This window comes from Macaca mulatta, chromosome 1, assembly GCF_049350105.2.
Source record: "Macaca mulatta isolate MMU2019108-1 chromosome 1, T2T-MMU8v2.0, whole genome shotgun sequence".
NCBI classification, from domain to species: domain Eukaryota; kingdom Metazoa; phylum Chordata; class Mammalia; order Primates; family Cercopithecidae; genus Macaca; species Macaca mulatta.
In genome coordinates, this window is record NC_133406.1 from 170678777 (window position 1) to 170705795 (window position 27019).

Genomic DNA, 27019 nt, shown 5'->3' on the forward strand with positions numbered 1-27019 from the left:
ATGGATGACTTCCTGGACTCACACACTCTCCCCTAAGACTGAACCAGGAAGAAATTGAATTCCTGAATAGACCAATAATGAGTTCTGAAATTGAGACAATAATAAATAGCCTCCAATCCCCAAAACCCAGGACCAGACAGATTCACAGCTGAATTCTACCAGATGTACAAAGAAGAGCTGGCATCATTTCTACTAAAACTATTCCAAACAATCAAAAAGGAGAGACTCCTCCTTAACTCATTCTATAAGGCCAGCATTATCCTGATACCAAAACCTGGCAGTGAACAACAACAACAAAAGCTTCAGGCCAATATCCTTGATAAATATCAATGCAAAAATCCTCAGCAAAATACTGACAAACTGAATCCAGCAGCACATCAAAAAGCTTTTCCACTACAATCAAGTAGCCTTCATTCTCAGGATGCAAGGTTGGTTCAACATACACAAATGTTGTTTTCTAAGCCCATTCACTTGATCTCTGATTGGGTTAGGTATCCTTCCTTCTGTGTTAGGATCCCTACTGTAGCACTGTGCATATATATACTGAGCTCCTTGAAGCAGGGGACTGAATCTTGTTCATCTCTGTGTCTCCAATTCCTTCCAAGATAATTCATGCATGCTACTGCTCCAAGAATTCCATCTAAATTGAACAAAATAAACAATCTACGTTCATGACCAATCTATTCTTCTTCTCCACCTCAGTAACCTATTCCGAAGATAACACTTAGATTAGCCATCACAATGATCTATATTACCTTTGAAATCTCAATTGCAAATATACCACTGGCTGATCATCACCTCCTATGCTTTCAGTTCACTTATTACAGTATCCTAGAATTCCTCTGCCACAGTTATTGATATATCACTGATATGCTAAATTTACCTTCTCTCTATTTACCTATCTTTCCTTCCTTCCTAAGCTGAGATTCTTTAACAGTCCATTGTTATGAACAATTTCTTGCAAACATCACTTAGCAAACTGTTTCTTTTGTTACATTTCCCTAGTTGAACTTAACATTGGTTGAATCCAACATTCTGCCTTTTCTGCAAATGCATGAAGATTTGTTGGAGAAAATCACGGTTTGGTTGACTACTTTAACTTTAAATTCCCAACAAACCCCTGAAATGGGGATTGAATAATGCTTGCAACTTTGCTACTTTTTCCCAAGTTGCTTTTCAACTCTTTGAGACTATTTCATAATTCTTCAGTCTTGTTAAAAGTATCCTCTTTTTACCACAGCTCATCACTTACCCCATTATTTACTGAAACAAACACAAACAATAATAGGTATATTTACTCCAAAGGTAATAAAGCTTGAGCTTCACATGCATAGTTAGAGAATTTGCAAAGGAATATATTTTAAGACAATTGGTTAAGACTGCCGTATTCTGCTACATTCACTTTCGCTTCATCATACTTCCTCTGGCATAATGTGGCATATTTAGGATCTGGCTTAGTTGAAGTTGAATTGGGGATACAATTAGTCTGAATTTAGTGCAATACATTTATGTGTTTTGCAGTCACTTCAGTAGTTTTCTCTCACTAACTACCTCTGGCTCTCCCAAATTTGTGTTTCCTTCCTGTCCATCTGAGATCTAAATCTCTTCTTGTCTTTACAGGAACTCTAGATCTGGACTTATTTCCTACACACTTTCAACCTCTGCCTCTACCAGGTCACCTTCAGCAGCACACAAAACATGCTTTAGTTACTTCCATGATTAAAAAAATACTGTTTTTATAGATGCTACAGCTCCTTCCATCTACTTCCCTATTTGTTTGCTGTTTTTCACAGGATCACAGTAGAAATAATGTGCCCAACTCGTTGCTTTTGCTTCCTTATCTCCCATTCACACTTCAACCCACTCTGATAGGGCACTGAAAACTGCTCTTGTGGAAGTCTTTACAATCTCCATTTTGGAGCTAGGATCCATAAAATACAGCTACATAAGTCAGACTAAATACTTAGCTAGTGAAGTCAGCCAATAAAGGGCATATAGCAAATTAGAGAAGAAAAAACAATTTTAAATGTCTAAATGCAAAACTTACATTAAAGTCCAATTGATTAAAGGAAATTTTATGGCTGTAAATGTTTTTAAGATATAGAGAAAATTTGAAGTTGCCAGTGCAGTATTTCATTTTAGAATCATTAGATGACATATAGGTGTCCACTAACATAAATTATAATTATAGTAAATTATATAGTTTCTACAGTATATCTATTTTCTCTCTTATTAATATTTGGAATATTGAAAATACATATATATATATTTTTTACATGCATCACATTCTATCATTATGCATTCCTATGAGCTAACCTCTGAAAATATCCAAAAATGTTTCATTTCTTCTGGAGTAGATAAATATTTTTTCCAATTTAGATAGTTCATAGAATGGAAAACAAATAAGGTCATTATTTTTTATTGGCAAAGCGGTAACCTGAAATTTCTTTTTACTGATAATTCTAGAACTATTGTGAGCTTTTAAAGTAGAGCTTGCATCTCTGAATCTCTGGTACTCAGCAGTGTGCCTGTTGCAAAAAATGTTGTTAATAACATTTGAGGGTCATAAAGATGTACTGCAAAACTGAAACACCTTCTGAAGCAGAAAAGACTACTTCTGTTCAGCATGATTTCAATGTAATTCAAAATTTGAATTATTTGAAAGTTGGTAATCAATATCCAGTATAAGATCATTCATTCTCTACTAAACTACATAATACCCAATTACCTGAACAGAAAATAAGAAAAAAATTATATCACCAATCTGTTAAACAGTGAGCATTTTATCAAATGAGAAGTTAAGCTGTCAAGTGTGCATGCATTATCTTTTCTGCCTGGAAGTCAGCAAATGATAAGGTAGATAGTCTGCTTTTTATGTCAGTACCCTACGTTTGTTCAATGGAAGTGATAATCTATATGAAAAAAATTGTAAGTCTTTCCAGGTAAAGACCATTTGGTTGTGTGCTTGGTAAAAAAAATACCTCATTAGAGGCAGGCAAGAACCGAGTCATAACAAAAACCCATTCATATATCAATTCCAAAGTTATCCTGCTTTCAATTTGTGGTAGATAGAAAATGCTAAACTGAGTCATCACCTAGCTTCTACCTAGTGGATACCCAGTGAATGCTTCATAAATTTATGTTAAATGAAAAAAGAAGATAGTGTCATCAGCAGAAACCTTTAATTTTGCTGTGCTTTAATTTACCCATTAGAGAAGTAGGAATGCTTATACTTATCCTACTTGACTTCACTGCATAGTAATGTTATGTAGAGCAATAAAATCTCATGTGTTATACATCATGGGCTTTTAAACGGAATTTTGAAAAAATGCAAATTTTTTAAACACTATTAGAGTTAGATGGATTATTTTAAGTGGAAAGCGAGTTATTCATTTTTCATATTTGTTTTATTTTATTATTCCTAAATATATTATAGTTTTATTACCCTGAATGTGTTATATCCTATTTTTACAATACATTCTAATTTTTATTCTTCAGTTTTATACTTATTTTCAATTAGGTATCAGGTTAGAATAGAAATGATGTAACTATTGCTGGATATTTATTATATTTATTTTCCATATCCTACATAAATAATATAAACTGGTAAGAGACAATTTATAACATTCTTCAACATCTATTCCCAAACCTGACTACTCAAATATTAATAACATTAATAAACTAAACTTAGTCAGAACTTAAAATACTTCTCATTATTACTGTTAAAACATGTAATATTTATCCATAAGTATTCTAATTGTCCACTCCTGAAAATTTAACAAGTACTTACCAAGCACCAATCCCATATCCAGCTCTGTGTTATGGGATATATGAGTGTGGGCATGGAGAAGAGGGAAACTCAATATTACTATAATATTATCTCAGACAAAATGTTGATATAGATTAATGGACAGAGATATGTAATCCAGAGTTAAATACTGTGGTAAAAATTATACTAGGAAACAGGCAAAAGGAAAAACTAAAGAAATTGTATAAAATAATATTAGCCTACCTGACCAAATACTTTATAATAACTAGTGAGAGAGTAAAGTCAGCTAATTCTTTGGTCATATCTTAATGTCATTGTTTCCACATTCCACAACTGCTCTTTAAGAGTCTCAGCTTTACTTTTCTCTGCATAAATTCTATCATGTGAACTATATCAATAAATTAGGTATTTTTTATTAGTCTTACACAAAAGTTGAATGAACTGTTTGTCAGGGTATATTAATTTGTCAATATAGTTCTACATCAGTACACCCAAATTATTTTTATGATACTGTGTTGATTTTGTTATTAACCCTCATTTGAGGGCTAATTGCTGCTGTGTAATTTAGTAAAATTATAATATTTATTGGCTCAATGTACAGGGTCCAAGGTTATGTAATTTGGAATTAGATGCTCAATTGTTTTGCTTGTCACTGAAAAAAAAATTGCTTAGTTTTATCAGACAAAATTTTCATTTATATTACAGATGAGCAATGAGTTTTAAGGTTTTAATTTTAACCAAATGTCTTTTGTAAACATACCAATTTCATCAAACTGATTTGGATTTCATCAACTTTAAACAATATATTTCCTTATCTATATAATCTTGCCTAATATTTATAAACTTGGAAGTCCCGAAGAGTTGTCTTTACATACTTTCACCCTAGCCACCTGCCTTTCCATTCCCATTTTTGTGACTCCCTCTCAATCTGCATGGCAGCCACAGTGGACTCATCATGCTCTTTCCTGCTTCCTCTTCTGCCTAAAGCACTCCTCCTCCTTCTCTTAGCCTGGTTAATTTCCACTTGTTCTTTAGATTTCATTGCAATACCATTTATTCAGGAAGTCTTTGTATGTTAGGCCAAATCTGATAGAGGCACCTCAACACTTGGCATAGCTGAAATTTTACATTCCTGAGTATACATAATTAATATTTGTCTTCCTCACTAGACTATGAACTCACTAAGGGCAGGGACATCTCTGGTTTTACTTTACTCTTGTAAATCGAGAACCTGAAAAAGTGATCAATACAAGTATTCACCCAATAAATGTTTATTGAGTACTTATTATATATCAAGTGCTATGCTCAGTGTGTGGCATATAACAGAGAACAAAGCAAAGTCATGGGCTGTATTCATTCATCTAAGAGTTGTTGAATGAATGAAGAAATGAATAATAATTTGATCTTAATTATTCTAATCAATCTTTCTTCTCTCTTCCATGTAAGAATGATCTTCAATTTGTATCATGCACATAGTGCTTTGCCATGAACATCTTGTGTACAGCTTTGCAAGCAGTAGATTGCCAATAACTATTTATCAGATCAGTGAATGAGTAAATGTCCAAGTGAATTAATTATAAATGTATAGGTTGGTGCTGGCAGTGTCATAAGACAGAAGGAATATATTTTAACTACAAATTTACTGTCTTTTTTGTAACAAGTTAATATTTTTTTCATGTGTGAACAGAATGCTTTTCTTAAAAAAAGTTTTTCTTTATAATTATTGTGGTTATCTTATATTTGAATTCACATTACCCAGTCAGTAAGAGATTTTGCTAAAAATGTCAATTCCTATCAACATGATATGAAAAAGAAGTTGTTGAGACTTTAGCTTATAACATATGCTTTGGTCTATTTTTTCTTTTTCATATGGATTTGTGAACAGATGCTTGGGCAAGTTAATTCTATACTAAATCTTGTGTTTCCACATGTGCCATGAAGGTGGATGCTTGCCAAATCAGCACCATGGACCCCTTATTGGTCATTAATCACATCAAAACCACTTATTTTTGCTTTTATTAAATTAAAACAAAAATGAGAGCTCTGCTAATCAATGTTTATTTTATACAGTGGGGAGGCAGCCTCATCTTGCATTCCTCTGCCACAATAATCTCTTGCTCTTGTTAAACTAATTTAATCATCAACCCACAGAATGCTTGTGTTTCCTCAACTCCTTTCCTTTGATTATGTCAATCTCCTGACCAGGATGCTCTCTCCCCTCCCCACCTATCCAAATCCAACTCATTTTTCAAGGCTCAGAAAATTCTGCGCCTTAGGGAAAGCTTTTCTTAATTACCCCAGTCATAACTCACCCCATTAACATAGACCAATTCCACAGTGTTTGAGAAACTACTATGTTCAAATGGCTGGGCCAGGTACTTAGTGGAAACACATGTCCTTCCTTTAAGATGCTGATAGTTTAAGAGACAGAGAGAGAAAAGTAAGCATGTATTCAACAAATTCTATACTTATTAACTGGTGACCATTTTTAAATTTATCAGATAAGAGTCATCTAGAAAATTTGATAAAACGCAGGTTCCTGAACTCTGCACAAAACTCACTGAAACAGAATTTCTACAAGTGTGGCCTAGAAATAAAAATCTGTAATAAGTGTTGATGGTAATCTGTGGATGATTCTTTAACATACACTGCTTGGACACAGGGGTCACTAAGATGAATGCTCTTCAAGGAGCTCCTTAAGGAGCTCCCATCCTAGTTAGTGCAGTTGGTTAATCCCAATACAGATCAAATACTACACAATTATTACATGTAAAAAAATGAAAAGGCTTGTGAGATGGTTTCGGGAACAACAGGAAAGAGCCAATAGCACTTGATGCACTGAAAACACAGTGGGTTCCCAAAGGTTAGAATCCTGTTATGGGCACTATTCACCAAACAGTAGAGGAGGGAGAAGGGAAAGACGTGTGCCATGATTATGCAGCTCCATAAATAGGGACAATTAAGACATAAGGCAAAAATAATGGGTGCAGTACAGATCTCTTTGTAGAGGAGATTCAAGGAGGGGAAGATTATTTATAGCTAGTAAAGTCAGGGAATTTTGGAGAAGGTGCTGTATTTGAGCTGTTTCTTGAGGAAAAGATAAGATTTACAAACTATAGTATAGAGTTGCTGATGAGAAAAGCAAGGGTATTCCAGAAGGAAGAATTAGTAAAAGCAAGAACACAGAGGTAGGAAGCATGCTGCACATATGAAGGACAGCAAGCAGTTCAATTTAGGTTAGTAAAGACTATGAGAAGAACAATTGTCCTTGTAGTGGTGGATTTAAGGAAACACTCCAGAAAGGTAAACTGGGCCAGATCTTAGGAGACCTTGAATACTACACCACAGAACAGCATTTATTCCTTGGACAACTCATTTGACAATACTTTTTTTTTTTTTTTTTGCCTTGTGTCTCTTACAAACATACTTCTCCTGAAGGCATGGGCAGGCTTCACATTTCTTTATAAGCCCTTTGGAATGTAGTGCAATGCCTGGCAAACAGTAGGAGTTCAAAAAATTTCTGTTGACTGATTAATGGAGGTTGTTTTGTTCTCAAAAGGAGGGCTCCCACAGCATGTAGGAGGACCACGCACCACTAGGGTTTTCTCTACTTTGTTGGCACTAGACTAGAAGATTGTCACTGTTAACAGTCTTCTAGTCATTCTGTGAAGACACTGGAGGTTCTGAACATGAAGAATGCAGTTCTAGTTCACTGGGAACCTTACTATAGATGTATGCTTCTTTTTCATTTTCTCCACATTAACTGTAAATAGTTTCTTAAATTTGTACTTCCGTCTTATTAACATAAGACAAAAATGTGTACTTGGAATGGAAAAAATAATAATTACCCTGCAAAGTCAACTGTTAGAAAAATTTAAGAAGTAACGACTGATTTCTGTAGTTTTAATTGGGCTATAAATTTAAGGAAGACTTTTTTTCAGATTTAATGATCTGGCTTTACAAATTCAACAGTGTGGCTGTGGAATAGAATTGTTAGAGCTCTCATGGGGAATGTCATGACTCCTAATCCACCCGTATAATAAATACATATGTCTAAGGCATTCAATAAATGCATTTGGACAAGGAATAAATATTTACTAAAAACATCACATGTTTGACAATATTCTATTAGTTCTGGAATATACTGGTGAACCAGGGAGACAAACTGATTGATTTTGTGGAACTTAAATTAGATCTAGCAGTTTGGTTCAATTGTTCAGAAACAGCAATAATAATTAGTTATAGTATATAACATCTTAAACTTTGTAAATCTTTTATGTATTTGTTATGTTATTTTCCACAACCCCTTTTTCTTCTGATTCTGTACATTTTATTTTCTGTTTTGATCCGTTTTCATAGGGTCAGTTTCATCAGTGATTCTCAAATATTTATCTAGCTCAGACAGATTTACTAAGTTTCAAATCGATATTTCTAATTATCTTTTATTATTATTAATTTATGTTTTAAACTTTTATTTTAGGTTGGGGGTACACTTGAAGGTAAATTCATGTCATGGGGGTTTGTTGCACGGATTATTTCATCACCCAGGTATTAAGCCTAGTACCCAATAGTTATCTTTTCTGTTCTCCCTCCTCCCACCCTCTGTCCTCAAGTAGACTCCAGTGTTTGTTGTTTCCTTCTTTGTGTTCATAAGTTCTCATCATTTAGCTCCCACTTTTAAGTGAGAAAATGCAGTATTTGGTTTTCTGTTCCTGCATTAGTTTTCTAAGGATAATAGCCTCCAGCTCAATCCATGTTCCTGCAAAAGACATGATCTTATTCTTTTTTATGGATGCATAGTTTTCCATGGTCTATATATACTACATTTCATTTATCCAGTCTGTCATGGATGGGCATTTAGGTTGATTCCATGCCTTTGCTATTGTGAATAGTGCTGCAATGAACATTTTCATGCATGTGACTTCATGGCAGAATGATTCACATTCCTCTGGGTATATACCCAGTAGTGGGATTGCTGGATTGAATGGTAGTTCTGCTTTTAGCTCTTTGAGGACTTGTGATACTGCTTTCTACAGTGGTTGAACTAATTTACACTTTCACCAATAGTGTATAAGTGTTCTTTTTTCCTGCAACTTTGCCAGTATCTTGTTATTTTTTGACTTTTTAATAATAGCCATTCTGATTGATGTGAGATGGTATCTCATTGTGGTTTTGATTTGCATTTCTCTAGTGATCAGTGATATTGTGGTTTTTTTCCTATGTTTGTTGGCCACATGTATGTCTTCTTTTGGAAAGTATGTTCATGTCCTTTGTACTCTTTTTAATTTTTTGTAAATTTGTTTAAGTTCCTTATAGATGCTGGATGTTAGACCTTTGTCAGATGCATAGTTTGAAAATATTTTCTCCCATTCTCTATGTTGTTTGTTTACTCTCTATCTTTTAGACATTTCCACCTGTGTGTTCCAAAGGCAATTCAAACTCAGTGTGTTCAGAACTGTTTCATCTTTTTCTACTCAATTTCTTTGTCCTCCTATATTTCAATTCTAACATTATGCCCAAAGCATCCAGATTACAACTAAAAGCAACATAGCAGATTATTTCTCTCTTTTATCCATCTCCCCTGTGTTCTTTCAGTTCTTTATTTTTTGATTCTATCATTTTCCTCCTCTGTTTCCACCTCAATTCTGGCTGTATCATATTTATAAAACTATTATAATAATTTTCAATTATCATTGTTTTCAGTCAGTTTCTATTAAAATTTTAGCACTTACCAGAATTTCTGACACTTAGTTTACAATAAAATGCTGATTGATTAACTCATCTTTCATGTCAGAGCAAATTTTAAAATGTAGACCCTAATATATTATTTACCTGCTTATAATTTTTGAGACTATTTGTCATTCATAGGATAAATACCAAATTCTTAGCACGGCATTCAAAGACTCTGGTAGTCTTACTTCAGTTTAATTTTCTAATCTTGCCTCCCTTTATTCTACAAAATGATCTGTAACTCCAGCCTATCTAATTTTGTCAAGCTTTCCAAGCCTGGTCTTCTGTTATCACTCCTAATGTCTATGAGTTGTTCTCTCTTCCCTATTTACCTTTCATTTATTTCTTTACCCTGGACCTCTCTGCCTTTCCCCCCAAAAGTCACTCTTCAGTTCTCCTATATTATCATCCATCCATCCATCCATCCATCCATGTGTCTCTCTGTCTATTAATTGTGGTACGTCATTTTCATTACTATTATTAGGCTTGGATTTCTGAATGGCAAAATTTGTATTTTATTAAGTTTTATATTCTCAATTCTTGAGAATAGCTACATAAACATGTAGTGAATGGACAAACAGCAAGTTGATTCAGATTTTCTTCCACTGAAAACAAGTGAAAGAAAAAAAAATGCTGCTGCTAGTGGACAGAAAAGAAAAAAAACAAAGAGGCCATAAACACATAGAATTTTGTAGAATAAACTAAGTAGATTCAATTAGATTAAAAAAAAAATCAGGGTCAACTGCCTGTGATAACACAAACCAAAACGAGTCCCTCTGGGATGTCAGAACTGCTTGGCTTTTTAAATGAGTTCCAAAAGTTTATATAAATTAGTAATGCTTTTGGAAGGTAAAATTTACTATCTATTAAAGTAAAATATGCACACCCAATGATCCAGTAGTTCTACCTGTAAGAATCCATTCTTTGAAAGTATATGCGTATATACATAAAAAAGTTGTTTATGGCATTGTTAAAATACCAAAATATCGGAAACAACAAAGACGCCCATCAATGGGTTATAGATTAAATAAAAGAATATAAATAATAAAAGATGTACAATATTTAAATTCTCTCTCTGTCTTTTATTTTTCTTTGGGACTGGGTCTTGCTCTATCACCCAGACTGGAGTGCAGCCACACAATCACCGCTCACTGCAACCTTTGCCTCCCGGGGTCAAGTGATCCTCCCATCTCAGCCCCTGGAGTAGCTGGGACCATAGCTGGCTAACGTTTTGTATTTTTAGTCGAAACAGGATTTCGCCACGTTGGTCAGGCTTGTCTCAAACTCCTGAGCTCGAGTGATCTGCCTATCTAGGCCTCCCAAAGTGTTGGGATGACCTGTGTGAGCCACTGTGCCCAGCCTAATATATTTTTTAAGTGAAAAAGATGCACATACATGTAAATGTAAATGCATAGAGAAAGAAGTGGCATGGTAGAAATTAAACTGTGCCTACCTCTGGGGAGTGGGACTGGGAGATTGGTGAAGGGACCATTCTTCTTCCTTTTTTTTTTTTTCTGTATTACAACTACTTTTGTAACTAAAGAGCAATGTAATCAGCTTAACAATTTAAACAAAATCTCCAGACTTGAAACAGCAGGGGCTGAGAGCAAAACAGGCCATAGTTAGTCCATAAGGAGAGACTGAAAGATTTCTAGACAGCTATGGCTTAGTACTTAGAGTTATCTCACTAGCTGATAATTCTCATTAAATGTCTGCTCCCACTGACTTCTAATATGAGTAATAGAGTCAGATATAGAAGGAGGCAGTGTTCTACCTAACTTCAGGTCAGCACAATCAAAACAACACTGAAAGTCTACAATGTGTACGTCCCCATCAGTAACTCTTCATCCATGTCTTGCTGTCAAGTAAAGCTTTAGGCCTTAAGAATCCTATATCAATGGCTGGAGGAGATGGTGGGTTGGGGAGCTCTCTTCATTTGGAACTCAGCTAGAGTGCCTTGTAAAAGTAGCTGGCACATCAATCACAACATTGATTACTTAGTCGTGCAGAGGAGGCTATGAATTGGGAATTGGTCACATAAAGAAGGGCCTTCTACTGCCATCCACATTTCTTGAAGGACCCAAATGATATGTGCTTGTTTGTAAATCTGCTTGCTCACTCACCATAGACAGTATCTAGCACTGTGCTTGAGTACCTAGGAAAAGTGGGGTAGGGGAAAATCCACCGGATTTAGAAAATCCACTGGAAACAGAACTGTGTAAAATATAATTACTTTACAGTTGGAGTGGTTCAGCTAAGGGAGTTTACCACTAGACTTGCCTTACAAGAAATGCTATAGAGAGTCCTTCAAGTTGAAACAAAAGGACATTAAACAGTGACACAAAAGCATATGAAAGTACAAAGCCTACTGTTAAAGGTAAACATACCAACAAATACATAGTATATAATTCTGTAATAATCTCCTGCTTATCCACAGTTTCATTTTCCATAGTTTTAGTTACCAGTGCTCAACCATAATCTGAAAATATTAAAAGGAAAATTCAAGAAACAAACTACTTATAAGTTTTAAATTGTGCACTGTTCTGAGGAGCATGATGAAATCTCACACTGTCCTGCTCTGTCTCTCCTGGGATGTGAGTCATCCCTTCGTCCAACGTATTCATGCTGTACACACTACCCACCTGATTAGTCACCTAGTAACCTTCTCAGTTATCAGGTTGACAGATCACAAGAACAGTTAGTATGCCACAATAAGATATTTTGAGAGAGAGAAATAGGGAAAAGAGGGGAGAGAGAGAGAGAGAGAGATCACATTTGCATAACTTTTTTTTACAGTGTATTGTTATAATTGTTCTATTTTATTAATGGTTATTGCTGTTAGTCTTTTACTGTGCCTAATTTATAAATTAAACTTTATCATAGGTATGTATATATAAAAAATAGTATATATAGGTTTGGTACCATCCATAGTTTCAGGCATCTGTTGTGGGTTTTGAAGCATATTCTCTGCAGATAAAAGGGGGAATATTGTAGTAGTGCATAAACCATTGTTAAGTCTGGTACAGAAATGAAAAGGTAACAGTATATAAATACTTATTTACTGTTGCCTGGCCTATTCACTTTAGATTTAAAGACAAATATAGGATAAAAGTGAATGGGTGAAAAAAGATATTCCATGCAAATGGTAATGAGAAGACAGCAAGACTGCTAATATTTATATCAGACAAATTAGACTTTAAAAACTGTCAAAATAGATAAAGAACATTATATAATGATAAAGGGGTCCATTCACCAAGAAGCTATAACAATTATAAATATATGCAAACCTGATATCAGAACATCTAAATATATGATGCAAATGTTGACAGAATTGATGGGGGAAATAGAAAGCACCACAATATGAGTAAGGGACATCAATATTCTACTTTTGACAATGACTAGAACATTCCAGATCAATTAAAAAAAACCCCAAAAACAGGACTTGAAAAACCCTGTATACCAATGGACTTAACAGACATGTACAGAATATTCCACCCAAAAACAGCTTAATAAACATTTTTCTCAAGGGCACACAGAACATTTGTAAGTGGGATTTATCTCTGGAATAAAGGGATGGTTCAACATGTACAAATCAATGTTTGAAATGCACCACATTAACAGAATGAAGGATAAAAATAATATGATCATCTTATTAGATGCAGAAAAAGTATTTGACAAAATTCAACATCTTTTCATGATTAAAAACTCTTAACAAATTATGTATAGAAAAAATGTACCTCAACATGCTAAAGGTCATATATGACAAGCCCACAGCTAACATCATGCTTGACACTGAAAGACGATAACCTTTTCTTATAACATCAGGAACAAGGCAAGAATGCACACTATTACCAATTTTGTTCAACAGAGTACTGGAAATCTTAGCCAGAGAAATTAGGCAAGAAAAAGAAATAGTAAGGCATGCAAATAGAAAAGAGATGTAAAATGTTTCTGCTTATGGATGACATGCTTTTATATATGGAAAGCCCCAAAGGTTCCACCAAAATTAGAACTAATAAATTCAGTAAAGTTGCAGGATACAAAATCAACATAAAATTCATAGCGTTTTTATATAGAAAAATGAACTGTCCAAAAATAAATCAGGAAAATACCATTTATGATAGCATAAAAAATACTTAGAAATAAATTTAACCAAAGAGGTGAAAAATGTGTATATTGAAACTATAAAATGTTGATGAAATAAATTGAAGAAGATAGAAATAAGTGGAAAGATATCCTGTATTCATGGATTGGAAGAATTAATATTGTTATAATGCCCATACTACCCAAAGTGACCTACATATTTAATGCAATCCCCATACAAATTCTGACATTTTCCACAGAATTAGAAAAAACAATTCTAAAACAAGCATGAAATCACAAAAGTTCACAAATAGACAAAGCAATCTTGAGCAAAAAGAACAAAGCTAGAGGCATCATACTATCTGATCTTAAAATCTACTAAAAAGTTATGGTAATTGAAACAGCATGGTACAGGCACAGAGAACAGACAGATAGACCAATGAAACAAAACAGAAAGCCCAGAAATAAAACCACATTTATACTAATGAACTGATCTTCAATAAAGGTGTCAACAACACCACAATGGGGAAAGGATAGTCTCTGATTTATAATGTTGGGAAAGTTCGATATGCTAAAGTATGAAATTGGACCCTTATTCCACCCCATATACAAATATCAACTCAAAATGGGTTAAAGACTTAAGTAATGTACGTACTGAAACTGTAAAACTTCTAGAAGAAAATACAGAGAAAAGTTTCTTGGCATTGTTCTTGGCAAAGACTCTTTGGATATAACCCAAAAGCAGAGACAAAAGAAGTAAAAATAGACAAGTGGGATTACAGCAAACTAAATCTTCTGCAAGTCAAAGGAAACAGTCAACAGAGTGAAGAGGCAACATATGGAATGGGATAAAGTATTTGCAAACTACCTATCTGATAATGGATCAATATCTAAAATATATGAAGAATTAAAAAGACTCAATAATAGTAAAACAACCTGGTTAAAAATCAGGAAAGAACCTAAAGAGTCATTTCATAAAAAAAGACATACAAATAACCAACAGGTATATGAAAAAATGCACAACATCAGTAATAATCAGGAAAATGCAAATAAAAAACACAATGAGAAATCACCTCACACCTGTTAGAACAAACATTATCAAGAAAAAAAATAATAAGTTTAGCAAGGATGTGGGGAAATTGGAACTCTTATGTACTGCTGGTGGGAATGTAAAATGGTTTTGCCATTATGGAAAACAATATGAAGTTTCTTCAAAAAATTAAAAATAAAACTACTATATGATCCAGCAATCATGATTTTGGATTCTTATCCGAAAGAACTGAAATAGAGACTTCAAAAAAGTTTGTCCTTATGTATTCATTGCAGCATTATTAAAAGAGCTGGGAAGTGTAAGTGACCCAAATGTCTATTGATGGATGAATAAATAAATGTCCTACATGTCCACCGATGAATGAGTGGATCAACTGATGAGTAACATATATATGTAATGAAATATGATTTGGCCTCAAGAAAGAAGAAATTCCTATCATGTAGAAACATGGATGAACCTCGGAAATATTTTGGAAAGTGAAATAAGCCAGTCACAGAAAGGTAAATACTGCATGATTCTGTTGAAAAGACATATCTGAAAAAGCCAAACCCACAGAAGCAGAAAGCAGAATGGTGGTTCCAGGGGCTGGGGAGAGGAAAACGGGGAGTTGCAGGTCAATGGGCAAAAGTTTCATTTATGCAAGATAGAAAAGTTCTAGAGATCTGCTGCACAATGTTGTGCTTATTAGTTCACAATAATGTAATGGCTATTGAAAAATTTGAGAAGAGGGTAAATCTCACATTGTGTGTGTGTGTGTGTGTGTGTGTGTTTACTATGATAAAAAAAAAAAAAAAGAACTGAAAAAAACCCTTCATTTTTTATTGTTTGCTACTTGGAATTAGAAATTTCATTTTTTTAAGCTGCTTAGGTCTCAAATCTTGAAGTTACACTTAACTACTCTCCCTCTTATTCCTGATATGTGATCTGTCAACAAATCCTGTTGCTTCTACCTAGAGGCAGGTTTACCTTGAAGTTAACGAAATTTAAGCTTTAAAGCCCTTATTTGCATGAATTCCTTTCTAGATCCTGGGAGGCAGCCTAGAAAAGTGTTCACTTGGCCGTATGTTTTTGGAATATTTGCAAAAGTAAGATTGTTTTATTTTTTAAGATTTAAAACATTGAAATATAACTCATATATCATAAAATTCACCCTTTTAGAGCATAAAATTAAGTGGTTTTTAGCATATTCACAGAGTGGGGAAACATCACCACTATCTAATTCCAGTATTTTTCATCATTTCCCAAAAAACCCATACTCATTCTCCCCATTCTCCTCTCCCTCTGGAACCTGGAAAGCACCAATCTACTGTTTGTCATTGTGGATTTGTCTATTCTGGACATTTCGTATAAGTAAAATCATATAATACATGCCTTTTGTTTCTGGCTTCCTTTAGTTGGCATAATGTTTTCAAGGTTTAACCAAGTTGTAGCACATATCAAACCTTTAATCATTTTTTTTGTTGCTGAATAGTATTCCATTGTATGGATATACCACATTATGCTCATCCATTCAACAGGTGATGGACATTTCTATTGTTTCAACTTCTTGCCTATTATCAATAATGTTGGTTTGCATATTCATGTGTGAGTTTTGTGTGAACACAGCGTTTTCAATTTTCTTGGGTATCGTACTACACTAGGGCTGTCCAATCTTCCGGCTTCCCTGGGCCACACTGGAAGAAAAACAATTGTCTTGGGCCACATATAAAATATAGTAACACTAATGATAGCTGATAAGCTAAAAAAAATCACACAAAAATCTCATAATGCTTTAAGATAGTTTACAACTTTGTGTTGGTCTGCATTCAAAGCTGTCCTGGGCCACATGTGGTTCACAGGCCAAGGGTTGGACAAGCTTGTAGCAGACGGAATAATGACACCCCAAAGATGTTCACATCCTAATTCCAAGAGCCTATAAATATGTTACCTTACATAGTAAAAGAAATTGCAGATGTGATTAATTTAAGGATCTTGAGATGGAGAGATTATCCTGGATTATCTGAAGGGGCCCAACGTAATTACAAATGTCCTTATAAGAGAGAGGCAAGGGGGTCAGAGATGGTAGAGAAAATGTGATGATAGAGGCAGAGACCAAGGCGATGTGAGGAAGGGGCCACGTAAGGAATGCAAGTGGCCTCTAGAAGCTGGGAAAAGAGAAGAAATGGATTTTCCTCTAGCACTTTTAGAAGGAGTGCAGCCCTGATGAGACCTCGACTGTAGGACTTCTGACCTCCAGAACTGTAAGATAATAATTTTGTATTGCCTTTATACACTGAATTTGTGGTAATTTGTTATCATTCAGAAATAGAAAAGTAACACAGGAATATATGTAGGCCTGGAATTCTGGATAAAAGTAAGATATTTTAACTAGAATTTCTATTTTGCTTCCCCTCTGTTGCAATTTCTCTCATGTCCTGTGGTGACTGAATGGCCCCAGGAATTTTGAAAAGCTTGCTAAAAGAAAGTTGTATAGGGATACCCTTAATACAGGTTTTGTGGAATATGTTTATATGATTTGCAATAATTTCTATGCGTACTTAACTTGTGCTAGCAAGCCAGCCATTTTATTTAGAAATGGCTTCTGGAAATCCTCCTACTGCCCATTGTGCCCACTCACCTGACCATCAAGACATAAAGGTGCAGGGCCAGGGGATGCATTGAGACATAAACCTGTTCTTTGGTTCCTGGCACCATAAGTACGTAGGTGGTGGAGGAAAAAGAAGGTTTGAAATATATGGAGGCAAATGTTTTCCCAAATTTGACAACAATCCTAAAATTTTGCAAGGCATATCAATGAAAATTATAAGCATTTCCAAACTATCAATATTAAAAATCATGTTAGAGGAAAGACTGGATTGTTTTTCTATTATCTCCAAAGAAAATACTACACGATGTTTGTCATGTGGAAAGGCTGTCAAAGAGCATGAAACCAAAATGTAAGGGGGAGGGAAGCATTATAGATGTGTGCTATTAATGTTATTTTCCTGGATTTTATAATGTCTGTGGCATTTTGTCAGCTTTCAAAATTATATTTTATGATTTTTATTTGTAATTTAAAATGTGTAGTTTCTTTTTTTAAATTCTGAATAACATTCTCTTTTGTATGTAATTATGTATTTCTAATTTTGTATTAATTTTTGATAGAAGGTGTTCCTAATTCACAAAATTCAGATCCTACCATATCTTCTTCTAGCTATACTTTTAAAATGTACCCAGAAATCAGTTTCTTACCACCTCCATTGCTACTACCCTAATCCAGCATGCTAATATTTCCTGCCTAGATTACTGCAATAACTTCCTAACTGGTTTCCCTGACTCTACCTTGACACTACCTGCCCCATCTATTCTCAACATAGTAAAGTTGTCCTGATAATGTAATTAATTAATATGACCTAATGTAATATAAAGTAACATAATTTGATGTGAGTCAGATCGAGATTCTACTTGCTCAAACCCTTCCACAGAGCTTCCCATTTTATTCAGAATAAAATCCTAAATCCTTAAAATGTCTTACAGGGTTCTCTCCCACTCCACAAATTAATTTATCTCTCACTACTTTTCTCACTTGGTCTACTGCATCCTTCTGGGCTTCTTGCTGTCCACAGCAAGAAGTCTTGGTCTCATATCAGGTGTTGGTACTTGTTGTTCCCTCTGCATAGAACTATCTTCCGGCCAGATATTTGCATGGGCTCACTCCCTGACCTCCTTTCAGTTTTTACTAAAATGCTACCTTCTGAGAATGAAGCTTACCCAGCCAGACTAACCAATGACATCTCCCCACCCCATGTCATCTTTTCCTTTCTTTATATTTCTCCTCAGTGTTTTTACTTTTAGTTTTGGTTTGTTGTGAAACCTGAAATCAAATAATGTCTGTTTTCTATTAACTCAATTTTAGGCAATACATCCAGATATTTCAATTTCAGCATATAAATGAAGATTTTAGTTTGAATTACTTTAAATATAATTTTTCTTAGTTTTTTTGGGGGTGATTTACAACTCCTATTCACAACTCAAGTATGTTTTTGAGTTGTGAATAGGAGTCATATATACAGTTTATTCCTTGGTTGCAGAATACTTTTATTTTCTTTGTAAAGTCTGACTTTTTTTTTTTTTATTTTTGCAGGGGGCGATTCTTTGTAAAGTCTTGATTATACATTTGAACTCCTATTTAATATGCTTTTACTCTGGTTCCATCAGGGAGCTTTTAATTGATTTACATATTATTCCCCCTTCAATTTCTCTGGTAGAAACTGTTGACAGAATCACCAGGGTATTTGACTACATGGAGATACATGCCGTTCTCAGAAAAATCCATTTATGGAAACGCAAACCGAGCTAATTAATTTCATTCATAGTGCCCAGTCATGATATTTTGGTAATGAGAAATGGCAATGAGGGAAAAGCTGCTTCCTTGGAAAACAGAAGCAAAGATGATTTATTTTACTGCTAGCAAAGGGAAAATTCAAGAGCAAGAAAAGGAGTTTCTTTACTTCTATGTATGACAGTGGAGTCTGCTTATTAAAGCCATAGGTCAAGAGATGTTGCATTGATAAAAGTGGAGACCCCAATTTGATCCTCCTCTGAAAGAAGTATCTCTATAATTAGTTTCAGTCAGAAAGTTCATTTTAATTGAATGATTCTTCAAGAATTCCTTTCAAATTTCATAGTTAGTGGGACTGCAGATTTATTTATTTATGTACACATACGCATATTTGCATGTGTGTATGTATTTATTGGTCACAATTTCAAATTTTGTACTTTAAAGTTTCATCAAGAAACTCATTTGGAATTATGTCTCAAAGTAAATTGGGATTGATACTTCAAAAGACAGCTAATTATGGAATGACTGCTTTTCAGATAAATGAAAGCATTTTCTCTACCTCTACTATTGTTTAGAGTTAAAAATCTGTATTTACATAGGCATGATTCTGATGATGAGAATTGACTGATCTGTTTGCTTTTAAAATCAAATGATTTGTCTATAAACGTCAAGTACCAGTTGGGAGCTGGGTACTCGGCTAGATGCAAGGAAAACTTTCTGGAGAAAATGATGTCAAAATTGAATCACAAAAATCAACACTTCTCTTGTCTATTGTTTTCAGGACACAGTAGTGACTTGCTGGTTATTAAACAGTGGCTTTTCAGCTGTGAGCTAACTCTTCTAATTTCTACTTCGTAATTCTGGGGTTAGCCACACTGCCGTTTTGACAAGGTGGCTCCATGTTAGGCTCTAACAATTGAGTGTCCTGGGGAGAGGCTGCAGGAGGAAGAGGGACTTGCTCTTTTTATTTACGTTCGGCTTCTCTTTGCACTTCCTCAGCAAGACTTCACTGTGGTGACACTAGAATTCAGTAACAGCAAGTGTTTCCAGTGTGCATGTAGTTTTCCACGTAACTAGAATCAGCCTCTTCATGTCAGAGACACCAGCACTAGCCTGTGGGTGCCCCTCGTTAGAGATCGAAGACCCAGCTTCACCTTCTCATAATTCCTTTTTCAGTGTCCCCACTTTGCTCCTTCAGTTCTCTCATACACGATAAACCATCTTATGTTAAACTTTCTTTGTTAAATAATCAGTATGGTTTTCACCTGCTGACTGGACTCTCATTGATACAGAAATTGACATGCCCCCAATAACTTCAAAAATAAGTTCCATTTTTCAAGTTTCTTTTGATGTATTAATAACTTCTGGCAATGTCTGTGATATATCTATACAATCTACGGCCTTAGTGGCTTTACAAATGCAGAAAAATGGAGGAGTAAATTAGCATGTTTCAAGTGTTTTCCTTAAAATTGGGTGACCAGTTATATGATGACAAATTGTATTTTATTATTTTGCTCTTTTTTAAAAGTGAGTACAACTTGAAGAATAAATCACACAATTTGATTAGTAGGTGTGGCAAACCTATGCTGTAATTGCTTATAAGAAAATTACTGGCTATGTAAATACAGTGCTTGCCTCAGGTATATATGCATTTTAGGTAATAAAAAATGAGCACAGCTTGGGTGAACTAGGGAGGTGAGACTATTGGCTGCCATGCTTTTAGTAAAATGAGTTTAATTTAATTCCAGTCAATTTTAGTTATAATGAAAACATTAGCATAAGTACTCAACTGTCTCAAATTTCTATGAAAACACATTCATATCATTTATTTAGCCCAAAGCATCTATTTCTTGTCAACTGTATCATTCAGAATATCTTTATTCTAGGAATTTTTATTTAATTCATTTCTTTGAAATTTTTATTTGACTCTTTGAAATAAAGTGAGTAAAGCAAACAGAAACAAATTCCATTTAAACATTGAGATGAACAATTCTCACTTATTATAATCTGTAGCCTTACTAAGCATTTAAAATGGTGATTTGTAGAGTAACGAGTATATTAAATAGTTAAAAAAAATTAAAAACACTCTCAAAATAACCTCATCATCAAGTCTCCAAATTCTGGGGGGATTACACTGTATAATTTTATGTAAAAAGATAAAAAAGCCTCTCTTTAAGGATATGAAAGAAATATTTTAAAATTTCCCCTTCTCTGATTGATTCCTTTTTCAGGAAAAAAAAAATAAAATAATTAATACAATTAGCTAGTGATTCCTAAGCACTTATGGTTTTATATTCATATTTAATCCAAATTCCAGCAGCAGAGACAGAGCAAATAAGTGAAAGGAAACTTTTAAAGGGACAGGGCTGATAATTTTCCAAAACTGATGAGTAATATGAACCTACAGATAAAGTATGCAAGAATAATGTATACAAATCTCATAATGAGTACAGATTTTTACAAATTCTAAGCAGGAATGAACCAAATAGTTTATATAGAAAGTCATGATCATGATTAGATCATGATCATGTATGTATTTCAGAAATGCAAAAGTGGTTTTACACTAGAAATTTTGTATTAACAGAATAAAAGAGAAAATATGGAATATCAATAAATACAGACAAAGCATTTCACAGAGTTTAGTACTCGTTCATGCTAAATTCTCTTAGTAATCTAGAAGCAAGAAGGGATGTTATGAACCTGATATAGAATATCTATACAAAGCTAATAGTAAAGAGATTATTAATGACAAAACATTATAGGTGTTCCCATTAAAATCAGGAATCAGACAATGATAGTTGCTTCACTTCAACATAGTACTAGTCACACATAAAGCAAAAAAAGAAATCGTGTTTAAAAATTAAGGTTCAAGAAAACAAACTGTGATTATTTACAGACTATTTGATTAGCTACATAGAAATCCCTAACTAACTTATAAACAAATTATTCATTTTATTAAGAGGGTTTAGCAGGTAGCCAGATATAAGTGAAAAAAACCTGCAATAACTTTTCATGATAGCCAAGACATAGAATCAACCTCGATGCCTATCAGTGGTGGCCTGGATAAAGAAAACATGGTACATATTCACCATGGAATACTATGCAGTGTTAAAAAAGAATGAAATCATTTCCTTTGCAACAACATGGATGCAGCTGGAGGCCATTAACTTAAGCAAATTAATGCAGGAACAGAAAACCAAAATACCACATGTTCTTACTTATAAGTGGGAGCTAAACATTGAGCACACATGGACACAAAGAGGTAAATACTGGGGCCCTACCTGAAGATAGAGGGTAGGAGGAGGGTGAAGATTGAAAAACTACCTGTCAGGTACTACACTCACTACCTGGGTGATGAAATCATTTGTACACTAAACTCTAGTGACATGCAATTTATCCATGTAACAAACCTGCACGTGTACCACCTGAACCTAAAATAAATTTGGAAGAAAAAATAAAAACCTGCAACAAGCAACTGGAAACTATAATTTTTGAAGAAGCACATTTATAACTATAATTTTAAAATAATGTACTTAGGAATAAATTAATTAAAAATGTGTGAAATCTTTTTCTGAAGAAAATTATAAAACTTAGATATTAAAATAGAAAACAAATGAAGATTATGTTATGTTGATGCCTAAAAAAATTTGATATGATAGAAATGTCAACTCTTTATTATTATTCCAATAAACAATTGAATTATAGGGTCAATGCCATTGTAATCAAGTCCTAACATTTTTTCTTTTTGAGAAACTTGACAAACTAATTCTAAATTTATACAAAAAGTAAATGTCCAGATGCCTAAGTTTGAGACACTTTCCCTATCCACTGTCAAAACATTATTTGTGCTAATTACAATCATGTAGTTTTTGTACCTAGAAAATGAGGAAAGTAACTCATGAATGTAGAGAAATCCTATTTTGTTAAGAGGTGATACTCATATCCACGTGGAAAGGAAGTGCTACTTAATAAATGGTTCTTGGAAAGCTGAGTCTCTGGAACAAAAATACACAGTACACAGTATAAATAATGAAGCCCTCCACAGAAACCAATTAGGTTATGAAAAAATTAAACCTTCAAATGTTTAGAAGAAAACGCATGAAAAAATGTTTTGGCTTTGAGGAAGGAAGGACTTCCTAAGCAAAACAAAATGTGCTATACACCAAAAAGTATACATTTTCTTATTTTACAATTAAGACCTTCTATCCATCAAAATGTACCAGGTAGAAAATAAAAAGACTCTCCAGAGACTGTAAAGAAATAACTGTAGTACCTACAGCCAACAAAGGATTAGTATGTGAAATATATCAAAGATCTCCATAAATCAACAAGAACATGACTACCAACAGAAAAATGGGCAAAAATACATAAACTGGCATTTTACAAAAGAGGAAATGCAAATTGTCACAAATACACGAAAAAATCATCAATCTCATTAGAAATCAGGGATAGACAAGTTAGTTTAGTGTTTATTTTGTATCCATTATTTGGCAATCTTTCTAGTTTAGCTACAAAGAAAGGTTATATATTACGCCTGTAATGAATCTAGATTTTGAATTTGATAACCATGATTTAAAATAAAATAGAATGCACACTATAATTCCAATTTGGTAGGTAGAAATATCTGTGCAGACACGTATAACCAGTATGTATTATGCCACACTTAGAGTAAAATTTTAAGTCTATTCAAGCACTCCCTGCTTGAATAGCTCAGGATAAGGACATTAGGTCCTTCTTGAAATAGTCCTCCCCAGTTATTCTTTTTAGGAGTCCTTTGTGGGGCTTTGGTGGGGGCAAAGGGGAGATGCTGCTCCAATAACCATTGTACTCCCTGCCTTCCTTCCCTGCTACCCATTGCCACTCTGTGGTCAGTGGGTCCCTGCCCATGCTGCTTTCTTTGAATTCCCAAACTCTAAACCACATATAGACTACTTCTCACTTAGTTTGTTAGTCTCCTCTGGGCTGGGATCTTCTTTCTTTCTGGCTTACAAAAAGGCACATTTTGCTTCTTATCACTGACTCTTCTGATGAAGGCTCCCATGGCAGAGTTGTTGGGGTCTTGAGTGACACTCTCCTTTACAGAACAGCCCTCTTCTTTCCAGCACAGGGAGGGGAGGAGAGAGGCAGTGAAGGAGGCTTGCAGCTGTAAGCTGGGTCTAGATTGGGGGAGGGTTGGCCATGGTCAGCAAAGAGGATGATCCTAAGGGTTGATGTTATCTGGTTCCATACATCGGCCTAATAGTGTTCCATCTCTGACCTGACCCCAAATAATACTTGTTTGACTTCATTAAAGAAAATGAGAGTAAAGGGAAGAATATACCAAAAAATATTAATAATGGTTATATATAGGATGAGATCATGAATTATCTTTACTCTCATTTTTTCACTTTTTAACTTTCTATTTTTTAAAAATCGAACATTTATTCATTTTATGTTGAGCAAAACAATTCATGAAAGAAACAACAAAAAACTCCCCAAAAATACCTATTATGTTCTCAGAACTTTGTCTAATATCTTCTGGGGATAATTGCTGTTAAAAATATAAAATAATTCCTTTTGTTTAGAATTTTTCATTATTATGAATGCTTCCGTAAGTAGATATTTCTACTCTGAATCTTATTTGGGACATTTACACTGCTTCTCAAGCAAGCCAACTTCTGTTCTCATTAGGCCTTCACATTTTATTTTTAAAATTATAGTCATCTACTCTCCACATTGTCTCTTTACCATGTCATGCAAAAATAAATCATCTAATGATAATCTCGTATGGTGTCAATATCTAGCTACAGAATAGGATTTGATCTCCTCTCCTTCACATGACATTGTTTCTAGAGGTCACTTATCAGAGCAAAGTCTGTTATTTTCTCATTAAAAGTTATTACTGTTACAACAGCAGCCAGTTCCATGCATATGACTAGTAAGAGAAAACTATGATTAAAAGTGAGTAACATCAGAAACATAAAGTTTCACAGTTATACTCTTCAAATACCTAAGCACTATCAAATAAAACCTCCTAGAACAAAGGCAAAAGTAAGAAAAAAATAGAAAAAAAAAATAGAAAAAGAGACTTACTTTGTGCCTAGCATGAAATACTGGCATATCACAAAATAAAAGTTTTCTGCTCATAGGATTTCTTAGATACCATAAATCACACATTACTGAAATAATTTAAAATTTACTTTTAGTACATCTAGTTTTGAAAAATAAACCCACGTTTTTCATCATTGTTGACCCAAATCTTTACAGTAAAATACTGATTCACACATATTCATATGAAACACTTGCAGAATAATACACCTGACAGAACTGAAATTCATTTAACATACCGAATGTTTGTTGTAGATTATCTTGTATGAAATTCTCTCACAAAGCCTTTAAGATAGAGGAGATTGGTGCCCTCACTATATTAATAAGGAAGTTGGATAGTGAGCTATAGACCCAAAGGTACCCAGTTAGCTAGTGATGAAGTTGAATCAAACCTCAGTTTGTCTGAATCCACTGTCCATGTTTTTCAATTATTAGACTGACCTACACGTCTTAATAAAAGTGTGAGCAGATCTTAGGTCCTTAACAACTTATATAAAACTACTAGTTTTGCCACTATCTGTTATTTACCACCCTCACCAATCTCTCTACCTACATTAATAAACATCTCCTGTAAAAATTTCTGAGGTACATTAGGCTATATATTTACGAGGTACTTTTGCCTTAATATCTGCGTTGAGGCCACCCTGCAAACTGCTTTGTAACAACACTGGGTGCATACAAAGCAGAGTAAACTTGACAGTGTAATCTGACAGGCAAAGGAGTCTCTGGAGTTCGGCTTTACTTGGCGTCTCTCAGTTTGTATGTTATGTGGACTCTCAGAGCTAGCAGACAGGCCATGGGGCCACTACTGGGGTCATGGCTGGTGAGGGCCCTTCACAACACAAACTGGGGATGGACTGCTCATCCTGTGGTGGAGGGAGGACAGGGCACAGTCTCATTCATTTATAGCCAGTGAGAGCTGAGTATAGCAATGCCCAAAGAGGAAGACAGCCAATGCTCCTAGAGAGTTTTGTCTGAGCCCGAAGACCTGACTGCAGATTCAGAACAGAAGATTTAACACAGGAGGCAGCATCAGCTGCAGACAGCAGCCCAGAGACCAGCATGTGCTGCCAGCCTACTTCTGAAAACTAGCTTGAGGCCAGAGAGTCCTTACTGCCCAGGTCATGAAGAAATTTAGCCTCCTCTGCACATACCCAAATTCCATCTTAGGGAGGAAAGCAGGGGATGGAGAGAGGAACATGAGAGACTAGGAACTTTTATGTAAGAAACATGAAAACAACCTAAAAGGACTATCTAACTTCTTAAATCAGATTAAACGTAATCACAGAAGAATAAAACTCAGTTTTTATTGTTAATAAACAACTGATGGAGGCTGGGGTAATGATCATATTAGCTATAGTTGAAGTAAAACAAATTAATTTTCTTTGTGCATTCAAAATACAGTGTGAGTTAAACCCTTTCACCCTTGCACACTGGCATTCATTAGAATAACTTTTGCCAGGTCCTGTACCTACATTATCTCATTTAATTCTCACACAAGCCCTGTGTGAGGGAGAACATTATAATCCCCATTTTATACATGAGGAAAATAAGGCTAAAAGAGGTTATACAACTTGCACAAGGTCACACAGCTAGTAACAGACCTGGGACAGGGAATGGATTGCTTACTTAAATGTTTTAACTTTAAATTAGTTAAAATACACTTTAGATGAATTGAATTTTTTGAAATTTGAAGATATTCAAGTGGAAGACTTCTGGATAGAGAAAGCTGAGTCGTCTTGTAAACAAGTATATGCTTTCTGATCTGCATTTGAGATTCTGGTCTTCAGGCAAATTTTAAATAAAATGGATGCTTAAAAGGAGGAGGCAGAATTCTGCCAGTCTTGCCAGCAGTAAGGTAGTTCACTAGAAAGACGCTTTAAGTACAGTAAGAATCAGAACGCCACTGGTGACTTACTTCTCTCATGCGATGGTACCAAGAAGCCTCCAAAGTAGGTTTTCAAGGTATGGTCTTTGC

General features: G+C 34.5%; 1 protein-coding gene across 3 annotated transcripts in view; it reads right to left on the reverse strand.

The window, feature by feature from the left end:
* The window catches only part of LRRC7 (leucine rich repeat containing 7), a 552677-nt gene that overhangs the window by 169707 nt on the left and 355951 nt on the right, over positions 1-27019 (reverse strand). The gene's annotated exons all lie outside the window — the stretch shown is intronic.